The sequence below is a fragment of the Palaemon carinicauda genome, chromosome 20 (genome assembly GCF_036898095.1).
Source record: "Palaemon carinicauda isolate YSFRI2023 chromosome 20, ASM3689809v2, whole genome shotgun sequence".
Lineage (NCBI taxonomy): Eukaryota > Metazoa > Arthropoda > Malacostraca > Decapoda > Palaemonidae > Palaemon > Palaemon carinicauda.
In genome coordinates, this window is record NC_090744.1 from 113,093,594 (window position 1) to 113,106,093 (window position 12,500).

General features: G+C 44.2%; 2 protein-coding genes across 3 annotated transcripts in view; both read left to right on the plus strand.

The window, feature by feature from the left end:
• Window positions 1–12,500, plus strand: part of LOC137614386 (troponin C, isotype gamma-like) — a 214,454-nt gene that overhangs the window by 135,971 nt on the left and 65,983 nt on the right. The window lies entirely within an intron of this gene.
• The window catches only part of LOC137614385 (uncharacterized), a 16,733-nt gene that overhangs the window by 1,449 nt on the left and 2,784 nt on the right, over window positions 1–12,500 (plus strand). The window contains exon 1 of one of the 2 annotated variants that reach the window (XM_068344175.1): window positions 12,096–12,500. This exon is cut by the window's right edge and continues 666 nt beyond it. The exons of the other annotated variant lie outside the window; for it this stretch is intronic. The gene's annotated coding sequence lies outside the window, so the exon portion shown is untranslated. Of the gene's footprint in view, window positions 1–12,095 lie in introns of those variants that run through there. 2 annotated transcript variants of the gene reach the window in all.

Genomic DNA, 12,500 nt, shown 5'->3' on the forward strand with positions numbered 1-12,500 from the left:
GATTCTCTTAACGACCTCGGGATCAGAGCCCCAGGCGAAATCACACAAAGACAAGAGCTTGGCTCCGGCCGGGAATCGATCCCTGGTCGGCAAGCTTGTACAGACAGTGACTAACCCACTTGGCCACGAAGAAAGATAAAAGTCAATGACAATTCTTCTGTACTTATACCTGTCGAATTCAGGTATTTTGTACTTAGAATTGAAATCAACCTATCTTCACCATCGTAGCTAATTGGTAGTTTGTTACTTGGCATTCAATTAATGATAAATTTTGCACATTTTTATGTGTTATTCATATTCAAATAAGCCATATATATTTTTGATACATTAATGTCTGGATTCTCTTAACGACCTCGGGATCAGAGCCCCAGGCGAAATCACACAAAGACAAGAGCTTGGCTCCGGCCGGGAATCGAACCCTGGTCGGCAAGCTTGTACAGACAGTGACTAACCCACTTGGCCACGAAGAAAGATAAAAGTCAATGACAATTCTTCTGTACTTATACCTGTCGAATTCAGGTATTTTGTACTTAGAATTGAAATCAACCCATCTTCACCATCGTAGCTAATTGGTAGTTTGTTACTTGGCATTCAATTAATGATAAATTTTGCACATTTTTACGTGTTATTCATATTCAAATAAGCCATATATATTTTTGATACATTAATGTCTGGATTCTCTTAACGACCTCGGGATCAGAGCCCCAGGCAAAATCACACAAAGACAAGAGCTTGGCTCCGGCCGGGAATCGAACCCTGGTCGGTAAGCTTTTATCTTTCTTCGTGGCCAAGTGGGTTAGTCACTGTCTGTACAAGCTTGCCGACCAGGGTTCGATTCCCGGCCGGAGCCAAGCTCTTGTCTTTGTGTGATTTCGCCTGGGGCTCTGATCCCGAGGTCGTTAAGAGAATCCAGACATTAATGTATCAAAAATATATATGGCTTATTTGAATATGTATATATATATATATATATATATATATATATATATATATATATATATACATATATATATATATATATATATATATATATATATATATATATATATATATATATATATGTATATATACATATATATGCATACATATATATATATATATATATATATATATATATATATATATATATATATATATATATATATGTCTATGTATATATACGTATATGTATATATATATATATATATATATATATATATATATATATATATATATATATATATATATATATATATATATATATATATGTATATATACATATATATGCATACATATATATATGTCAATGTATATACAGTATATGTATATATATTTGTGTGTGCGTGTGTGTGTGTGTATGTATGTATGTACCTGAATATACAAGCATTACACAAGGACAGAAATGTAATCAATCAAAATAATATTTCAGGAATTTTAATTTTACGTTCTTCCAAATTTTCCAGCCACATTATCTATTCTTTTTTAGGTGACTGACTAAGATAACAAACTATTTTCTTTAAAAAAAACTAGATGAAGACTAAGGATTTTTCACTTTCTGATAGATTCAGAAAAACAATGGACTTTTTTTCCTATATATATATTATAATATATATATATATATATATATATATATATATATATATATATATATATATATATATATACATATATATATATATATATATATATATATATATATATACATACATATATATATATATATATATATATATATATATATATATATATATATATATATATATATATATATATATATATATATATATATATATATATATATATATATAAATATATATGTATGTATATATATATATATATATATATATATATATATATATATATATATATATATATATACATGTGTGTGTGTGTGTGCGTGTGTTTCTCTTTATGTTTTGTAAATTCATGGTAAGCATTCCGTACCTAGTATTTCTTCATGCCACTTCAAATTTCAAAGCCTTGTCACCCTTCTTCTTCTTTCTGTCAACTCTCATTTTGTAACATTTTGTAACATTTTCTTCATAAAATATAAATAAACTCAAAAGGCAGAAATACCCAAAAAGCTCTCCTTACGAAGACAATCTTAGCCATTTCCTTGTTGTTGTCCTGTTCTATTAAGGAAAACTTCTCTAACAATTGTCTTTTTTGGGCTCAAGCCATGGCGTCCTGATGGAAGGTTCCTTTTTGGTAGCTTCCTTGGGTAAATAACTACTAAGATATTCCTAGAGAATTTAACCACAGGTTATCACAGAATTCTAACTTCTGGAGCGAGTATCCTAAAGGTTTCCCTTTTAAGACATCGTATATCAACAGGGGACGCATGTATTAACGCGCCACATAGCTATCTACACCCCGAACAGAGTTAACCTTCGGTGTGTAAAGGCGGAGAATTGCTGGGAGCCGTTCCACAGCTAATCTCGTCCGTGGCTACTTTTGGTACTCGAGACGTAAACAAACGGGCGCCATTGCTAAATGACGTCACGTCCGTCTTCATCCTTTGTACAGTAGCTCGCCTTACTTAGACGGATTTTCCCTGTGCTCACTTTATCGTCTTGCATCTTTATCATGTCGCTACCTTCGGCCTCGCCTTCTTCTGGAAAGTTGAGTACAAGGTTCCAGTATTGTTTAGTTAAGCTCTGACCGTAAAGTAAATATTACTTTTCGAGATATTTGATGTTTTGTGGCAGAGCTGTGCCTCTACCGGACCCGCCATTTTATGGCGTCGTTGTTGTTCTGCATGCCTTATTTAGTTAGCCGCAACAACGCTTCCGGCCTTATTTACTAATCGATAATATTAGTTTATTTAGTCTTCATAGCTAGGAACTTTTATATCGTGTTTTGACGCTTTTTTACAGGTCATCGATTGACCCCATACCAGTTGGCTGCTATAGCCCCCAGGCCAGAGCGCCTATATCAGTGTTCATGCATGATTTTTATCAGTGATCCTAGGCTTACTTATGAAGATAGTGGCATTATTTTACAATACTATTGACTGTGATGCAAGTGTTTTCGCCTTCAGGGACCATATAGGGGATAGGTTAGTTAGTGTGCCTTTCTAACCTAACCTACATGTAGGACTCCTATATGCTTCCTTCATCCCCCTGCCCTTGGGCATTCCCTCTGTGTAGCCTTGCTCCCCCTACCACGTAAGGGGATCAAGCTCTCATCAGAGTATTTTATCGCCTCTCTGTCCTCCCTAAGGGAATGAACCCCCCTTAGGGTTGCGCCTGAGAGTGAGGAACGGCTAGTCCTTCCTCTATTGCTAGGACTAAGTCTACGACTTTCCTGCGATAGCGATATGTCTTCAATCCTTCCTAGTTCAGGGCGTACATCCCTGCTCTAGGTTAGGTTTTGGAGGGGTTAATTCTGTCCCTTGCTGAAACTATACCCATGCACCGTTTTCAGTCAGGCTGCCTTACCTTAGGTTAGGGAGTGTCCTCCCTTCCTTAGTGGCCGCTCTGGTACAGAACCCCTTCCATGGAAGACCCTTCTCTTCTCCCCTCCCCACCTATCTCTTGTATGGCCTAGCCTATACTTAGGTTAGTCTATACCCATCTGTCCCCTGTCCTACAACTCTTCCTTAGGGTGGAGTGATAGGGCTACCTTGAGCTTTTGTGTACAGTCCGCTCTGGTACATATACCCTTCATAGTGTCCTATGGGGTTAGCCACTGGATGTGTTCTGTATGCAGGGGTCTCACCCCCCCGCCCTTTGGGTGTCCCCTAGCCCTCCCTTGGGCTACCTTAGCTCCCGGTCCTCTGCGGCCCCTGCCTCTGGGTGATAGAGTCAGCCTCTATCATGGGTACACCCACTCAGGGGGGATGTCTGGGAGTCCATGGCCGGACCCCCTACATCCCTCCCTCTGTCTCTTTCACTATCCGGGTGCCGGTCCCTTGCCGCCTCCACTGTCGGTGATACCCACCTCCTACCTTGGTGACTCACTCCATATCCCCTTGGCCGCCAGTCCTCTGTGTGCCGGGGGACTGCCGCCTGCCGCCGGCTTCAAGCCGATGGCTCTCCCCCTTCCTCATAGCTTGGTCGTCCTCCCGCCGGCCAGCCCCCGGAGTGCCGGCATCCACTGCCGGCAGTCCGGTTCTGCTATAACCATCCTTGTTCCTGTCACCAATCCGGCAACCTCCGGCTGCCGGAGCCGCCGCTCCCTCTGCCGGCGTGCCGCCGCTGTGCCGGCGGCCGCCACCCTGGTATTACTCTTGACTTTTATATTGCCTGTCCTAATGCCAGAAACTCTGCTGGAGCGGCCTCCGCCGTGCCGGCGGTCTGCCGGACCTTCCGGAGGCATCAAGACGACTTGCACCCCCTTCTACTAGCTATCATCTAATATTGATAGCCCTACACTGCAACCAGATGGCTTGTTTACGTAAATGGATCAGTATCTTAGTACTGTTCTATTGGTAATCATGCTGTCTTCTTGCATTTTACAGATTTCCAGCATGCTGCGTGTATCTTAGCGCGGCTGGTTGCCGGAAGCCGTTACCCTTTGGGATCCTTTAGCCCCCTAATTTGGGACTGAGTGGCCTCAGTCCCAACCTTATCCTTGACAATTCCCATGGAATTCCATCTGCCCTATGGACTTCTACTGGAATTCTATCCTGTGCCTTCGGTCACCTCGGATTGTCCAAGGATGAAGCTTACGGTAACCAGCCGGGCGGGATGCACGGAGTATGTTCCTTTCCTATCTCAATCCTCTGTGCATCACACCCTTTATCAAGTTAAAATTAATGATTAATATTAACTTAGTTTAAGAGCCATTCTTATGACTCCCCCATACTCATTTTCTCTTTCTTCCACAGGAGGAGCAGATGAAGTGTGACTTCGACTTCTGCGCTGTGAAACGCCCGCACTTCTACGGGCATACGGCTTGTAGGACTCACGCCCCTTGTGCTAACAAGAAAGGGGATTTGAAATTCTGGGACCCGCTGAACTGTACGGTCTGCCAGGCTCGCCTAGTCGATGCCTTCCATAATCCTCCCTCAGCGGAGGTCAGGGACACTTCTCGGGATAAGCTACGCAAGTGGGTGCGTGGCTTCCAGAAGAATGCCACCGGACCGTACCTGGCCACTGAAGAAATGAGGTCCCTTTTGTTCCCAAAGGCCTCCCCCGATTCTTTGGTGCCCAAAGATTTGATCCCCACTGTCCAAATTACGGTGGAACCAGACGTAGTCATGGCCCAGTCCATGCACGAGTGCCACCTGGATTCCGAGAACGACGAACACATGTCGGATATTTCGGAGGGCACGGAGAAGACCCTTATGGCTCAAGGTGCGGACGATGATGAGGACCAGGTGGAATACGCCGAGTCGGAGCAAGAGGTCGCTCCTCCTTCCATCACCGCCCCTACTCCTACACCGACGGAAGTGTCTCTCCCGTCTACCTCCGCTACCCCGGAACCCATTCCATCCGCTCAAGAGATGTTCCGGATGATCAAAGCCATCATGGACGACAGGCTGAAAGAAAATCAGGAGTTCATCAGGTCCATGATGGGATTCAAAGAACCGAAGAAGATCTCGGTTAAGGATCTCCCTGCATGCTCACACGCCAACCCCTGGAGGTATGCTGAGCATATGGTTATCGCGACCGGCAGGATCTTCGTCAGCGACAAGATCGGCACGGTCCCCCTGGAAGACGTGGAGTTCTTCCCAAACTTCGAGGCCTACCCGGACTGTTACGTCCGGCTTCGTTCTGAACCTGCCTCTAAAGAAGAGACCGAACCCAAGGAGGAGATAGTGTTCGATCTCGCGAAGGCCCAGGCTATGCTAGCCAATACATTTAAAAGTAGGGGTTTTACCTGCTCTAAGCTTCCGGCCCTGAGCAAGAAGCACCCTACCTACGTCGCACCCGACGATGCAGTCCTTCCTTTCATGGAAAAGGCCTTCGCTGCGTGCCTCAAGGCTGTGGAAGAGGGAAAAGCCTGCCCTGCACTGGAGGAGTGCAGACCCTTCTCCATAGTGACTCCCCCCGACGCTCGACACTGGAAGGATATCCAGCATACTTTCATGGTGGGAAAGCTAGATCCTGACGTCGCCGGACGTCAGTTTAACGAAGACCTCCCGAAACTCAACGATCACCTCCTTCGTCGGGAACAAGATACGAAGGAGAGGCTCGCAGTATCCATGTCCCACCAGGTCCAACTCGATATCATGGCTTGTGACACCAGAGTGCCAGACCACTACATGGTACTCGCCAAATCCCACATGGCAACCCTGGTGAAGGATATGTACCACTTCATGAAGGCTCGGAGAGCCTGTCAAGAATTCGTGTTCTCAGGTGCCACTGTGAAACACGAACCCCGGAGGCTGATTTCCTCCAACATCTGGGGTAAACACCTCTTTCCTTCTGACCTCGTGAAGGAGATCACCGACAAAGCCGCCACGGAGAACAGGAACCTTCTCCACAAGTGGGGCATGTCAAAGAAGAGGAAATCCTCTCAGGACGACGGACCTCAACCTAAGAGGAAATTCTCCAAACAGAAACCCCAGCAACGTCAACAAAGACGACAGTTTCCGGGACCCGCTACTCCCCAAGTGGCAGCTCAGCCACAGCAGACCTTTCAGCTGGTCACCCAACCGGTCTTGTCACAGTCACCGGTTTTCAGCCCTGCTTTCGAGCAACAGACGACTACCTTTCGTCCCAAAGGTAGAGGCTCAAGCAGAGGTGCAGGCAGAGACGCGTCTCGCCGTCCCTCCAGAGGCAGAGGAGGAAAGGGAGCTAGCGGCCGAGGCAGTAAGCCCTCGGGACATCAGAAGCAATGAAGTGCTTCCGGTGGGAGGAAGACTCCGCCAATTCCAGGATCGTTGGACCTTCGATCCCTGGGCACACAGCATCGTCAAGAAGGGTCTAGGCTGGAGTTGGACTCAACCACCCCCAACCTTCCAGCAATTCTTCCAACAATCAACCCCCCTTCTGGAAGAATATGTCCTAGATCTCTTGAACAAGAAGGTGATAAGGAAGGTAAAGTCCACCAGGTTCCAAGGGAGACTGTTTTGTGTCCCCAAGAAAGACTCCGACAAACTCAGAGTCATTCTGGACTTATCCCCCCTCAACAAGTTCATAGCGAACGACAAGTTCAAGATACTGACTCTTCAACAAATAAGGACCCTTCTGCCTCGAGGTTCTTACACGGTCTCCATAGACCTGGCGGATGCCTACTGGCACGTTCCAATGAACCATCACGCTTCCTCCTACCTAGGATTTCGACTCCAAAGGAAAAGCTACGCCTTCAGGGCCATGCCCTTCGGCCTCAATGTGGCCCCTCGGATCTTCACAAAGCTGGCGGACGCCATAGTACAACAGCTCCGCCTCCGAGACGTCCAGGTGATGGCCTACCTCGACGATTGGCTAGTCTGGGCTCCATCGCCCGAGGATTGTTTAAAATCCTGCAGCAAAGTCACCCAGTACCTAGAACACCTGGGATTCAAGATAAACGTGAAGAAATCTCGCCTCTCTCCAGCTCAGAAGTTCCAATGGTTAGGAATCCAATGGAACCTTCAGTCACACCGCCTTTCCATTCCCCAGAAGAAAAGGAAGGAAATAGCAGGGTCTGTCAAGCGACTACTGAAATCCAAGCGGAGTCTGTCAAGCGACTACTGAAATCCAAGCGGATCTCAAGACGCCAGCAGGAACGAGTTCTAGGCTCTCTACAGTTCGCCTCAGTAACAAACCCAGTGCTTCGTGCACAGCTAAAGGATGCCGCGGGAGTCTGGAGACGTTCTGCATCCATCGCTCGAAGAGACCTCAAGAGACGTCTCCCAAACAGACTTCGACTTCTCCTCAAGCCGTGGTCGGAAGCAAAGGCCCTGAAAAGGTCCATTCCTCTTCAACACCCACCTCCATCACTCAACATCCACACAGACGCTTCGCTGGAGGGTTGGGGAGGTCACTCCCACCAAAAACAGGCTCAAGGCACATGGTCTCCCCTGTTCAAGACGTTTCACATCAACATCTTGGAGGCCATGGCGGTCCTTCTAACTCTGAAGAAACTCTCCCCGCCTCCCTCGATCCATATTCGTCTAACCCTAGACAACTCGGTGGTAGTTCGATGTCTCAATCGCCAAGGCTCAAGATCGCCCCAGATAAATCAGGTGCTTCTTCTAATCTTCCGTCTGGCAGAGAAGAAGAAATGGCACCTGTCTGCAGTTCACCTATAAGGATTCCGCAACGTGACAGCGGATGCTCTATCTCGGACAAGCCCGATAGAGTCGGAATGGTCTCTAGACGCAAGATCATTCTCCTTCATCTCTCACCAAGTCCCAGAACTTCAGATCGATCTCTTCGCAACGAGCGACAACAATCAACTTCCTCGGTATGTGGCCCCGTACGAGGACCCCAAGGCAGAAGCAGTGGATGCCATGTCACTGAACTGGAACAGATGGTCCAAGATCTACCTGTTCCCTCCCACCAACCTTCTGCTGAAAGTCCTCTCCAAGCTGAGAACCTTCAAAGGGACAGCGGCCCTAGTGGCTCCCAAGTGGCCCCGGAGCAACTGGTACCCCCTGGTCCTGGAGCTGCAGCCCAAGCTGATCCCTCTCCCGGGCCCAGTTCTCTCCCAACAAGTACAGAAGTCGACTGTCTTCGCTTCATCATCGAAAATCAAGGACCTTCATCTCATGATTTTCTCTCCCTAGCCGCAAAGAAGAGGTTTGGGATCTCGAAGAAAAGTCTAGACTTCCTCGAGGAATACAAGACCGAATCCACAAGACGGCAATACGAATCATCTTGGAGAAAATGGGTCTCTTTCGTCAAGACAAAAAATCCTAAGGAAATCACAATTGATTTCTGCATGTCCTTCTTCATTCACCTTCATGGACAGGGATTAGCAGCCAATACGATTTCGACTTGCAAATCGGCCTTGACTAGACCACTATTGTATGCCTTCCAAATTGATCTGTCCAGCTACATCTTCAATAAACTGCCGAAAGCATGCGCTCGTCTACGCCCAGCACCCCCACCGAAACCGATCTCCTGGTCATTGGACAAGGTGCTCCATTTCGCCTCCAACTTGGATAATGATTCATGCCCTCTAAAGGATCTGACTCAGAAAGTTATATTTCTCTTTGCTCTTGCCTCAGGAGCCCGAGTCAGCGAAATAGTGGCATTGTCAAGAGAAGAGGGTCATATCCTGTTTACTGATTCAGGAGACATTACCCTCTCCCCGGATCCGACGTTTCTCGCCAAAAACGAATTACCCTCCAAAAGATGGGGCCCCTGGAGAATATGCCCCCTGAAGGAAGATGCCTCTCTATGCCCAGTAGAGAGCCTCAAGGTCTATCTTCGCAGAACTTCGAACTTTGGTGGAGGCCAACTCTTCAAAGGAGAAACATCGGGCAGCGACCTGTCACTGAAACAACTAAGAGCGAAAATCACCTACTTCATTCGCAGAGCGGATCCCGAGAGTACACCCGCCGGTCACGATCCTAGAAAAGTTGCATCGTCTCTGAATTTCTTTCAGAGTATGGACTTCGAAAGCCTTAAAAGCTTCACAGGCTGGAAGTCCTCGCGTGTTTTCTTCAAACATTATGCGAAACAAGTGCACGAAGTCAAACATTTTGTGGTAGCCGCAGGTAGTGTTATGAAACCTGCACCTAACTCTGCATAGAACAGCGAGTTACTTGGGACTCTAACTCTTCGGGTGCCTATGTTGACCCTCGAGCGATACATAGTGATGTCGAAAATACTTAGTGCTTTCTTATAACTGTTCTTATCCCAGGTGAAATGTCATAGTCGTCACACAGGTGCCGCATGCCTAGAGCATGATGTGTTTTAATTAAAGACTGACGTTCCTCGAGAACGAGTGCCTACTAATAAATTTGAAATTCCCTTTCAGATTCAAGAGCAAGTCTTTATTACTATGTACATTATAATTTACTGTAAATTAACTTTACTTATTGCTGCAATTCATTTAATTTCTGCAACTGTGAAATAAAATTCCTATTTTATTACTTGTGCGTCTCAATCCGCTCCTACTTACTATGAAATACATGCCTGTCATAGTTTTATTATCCCTTCCCTATGGTTCATGGAGATTTTAAGGTCCTAACCCTTATTATATATTCACTCTTACAATGTAATATTCCAATACGAATACTTACTACCCTGGAGACGAAACTAACCTTCTCAGCACACAGTGTCCAACCACCACTTGTCTGCCTTCCAGAATGTTCCGATACGAATGCCAACCATTCAGTCTCGTCTCCAAGTTCTTCAGGTTCTTCTAACAAGGTGAATAGCCCTTCGATAACCACTTTGATCTTGGCATGGCCCGTGGGAACTTCACTGCCAAGGGGGGCAGGAAGATTCTTCCCTACGGTTCTTTTATTAAGATTACTATGCTATATTGTTCAAAGCCCTTGGCACTTACCCAATAGGTGAAAATCTACCACGATACATTGATTCTCTGGTATTCTTCCATCAGGACGCCATGGCTTGAGCCCAAAAAACGGATTTTGAGTGAAGCGAAAAATCTATTTTTGGGTGAGATAGCCATGGTGTCCTGATGGACCCTCCCTGCTACTTCGTCCAGTTTTTAGGTCCCACCCTGCTCTGCTGTATCATGGTGATCGGCAAGCAACTGGCTTCAGGATGAAGACGGACGTGACGTCATTTAGCAATGGCGCCCGTTTGTTTACGTCTCGAGTACCAAAAGTAGCCACGGACGAGATTAGCTGTGGAACGGCTCCCAGCTATTCTCCGCCTTTACACACCGAAGGTTAACTCTGTTCGGGGTGTAGATAGCTATGTGGCGCGTTAATACATGCGTCCCCTGTTGATATACGATGTCTTAAAAGGGAAACCTTTAGGATACTCGCTCCAGAAGTTAGAATTCTGTGATAACCTGTGGTTAAATTCTCTGGGAATATCTTAGTAGTTATTTACCCAAGGAAGCTACCAAAAAGGAACCTTCCATCAGGACGCCATGGCTATCTCACCCAAAAATAGATTTTTCGCTTTGCTCAAAATCCATTTTAGAATTCTTGGCGCATGCGTAGTATTCATTTCACGCTCGTGACGAAGTAAACAAATGTCGCGAAATGTCACAAAATTTAGCGAAATGTCGCCGCAATTATTTCTTCTCGCTAAAATTGACAGGACACTTTGCACCGAAAGTCCTCTTCTTTATTCATGGCTATTTTTAAAGATATGGTCTATGTGGGCTCCAACCGGAAAAATAGCCCAGTGAGGAAAGGAAATTAGGAAATAAATAAAACATTTTCAGAACAGTAACAATATTATAATAAATTTTTCATATATAAGCTATAAACACTTAAAATTAAGAGGAAGAGATATAAGATAGAACAGTGTGCCCGAGTGTACCCTCAAGCAAGAGAACTCTAATCCAAGGCAGTTGACGACCATGGTACAAAGGCTATGGCACTATCCAAGACTGCCTTTAATCTTTCCTTGCACCAACCACAAAATTTTTAGATTCAACTTTTCCATTTATATATAAAGTGTTTCTATACATTTCTTATCTCATTTTATATTTACACAGTGAAGAGGGACAATATGTATTAGTTGGTATGTAGTGATTAGTTTGATGTTCTTAGTATCCTTTATGGGAAATTTTAAGAAAATTGTTAAACTGTTGGGTTAATGGTGGAAGACATGCATACATACATACATACATACATACATGTATATAAATTTATATTGTGTATATATATATATATATATATATATATATATATATATATATATATATATATATATATATAATATGCATTTACATATACAATGTATATAGTGTATACATATATATGCATGTATATATATGTGCATATGAGTATGCGTACACATTTAAATATGTATATGTATGTCCAGTATATACGTAACTAAACACATACATGCACACGTAAATATGCATATTATATTTGTGTTTATTCTTATATATATATATATATATATATATATATATATATATATATATATATATATATATATACATACATATTCATATGCATACAAAAACACACGCGCACATATGTACAATGAGAGCGCGCATGCGCCTACTTATTTCAAAGGTCGACTCATTTCTCTCCCCGTTCATTATCATTCACTATCTTCACTTAAGTTCAAGTGATTTCCGTCAGTATTCGCTCCGTCTCTGAGACTCACAGAAGCACTTTGGCTACGGACACCAACGATTTGGGATGTTCATTCTTCACCGTCCATATTGGCAGAGATTGACCGTGTTCTAATTTATAGTGTGTTATTACAGTTCAAAACGTTTCAGACTCTTCTTACACTGTTAAAAAGTTGCATTGAAAATCGGTAAATGCCTGGCAACGTTTATTCCAGGATTTTTTCCGTTTTAAAAGCGGTTACATTGACGTAAAGGAGTGATATTACGGTCGCCAATCCGTAAAAGATAATAAGAAAGTTGGGTGAAAATTACGGTCGCCTGTATTTTGCTGAAATACGGCTGAGGACTGTATATTCTTACGGAGAATCTCCGATTGAAAATAAGGTTTTTTTTTTTCTACCAGT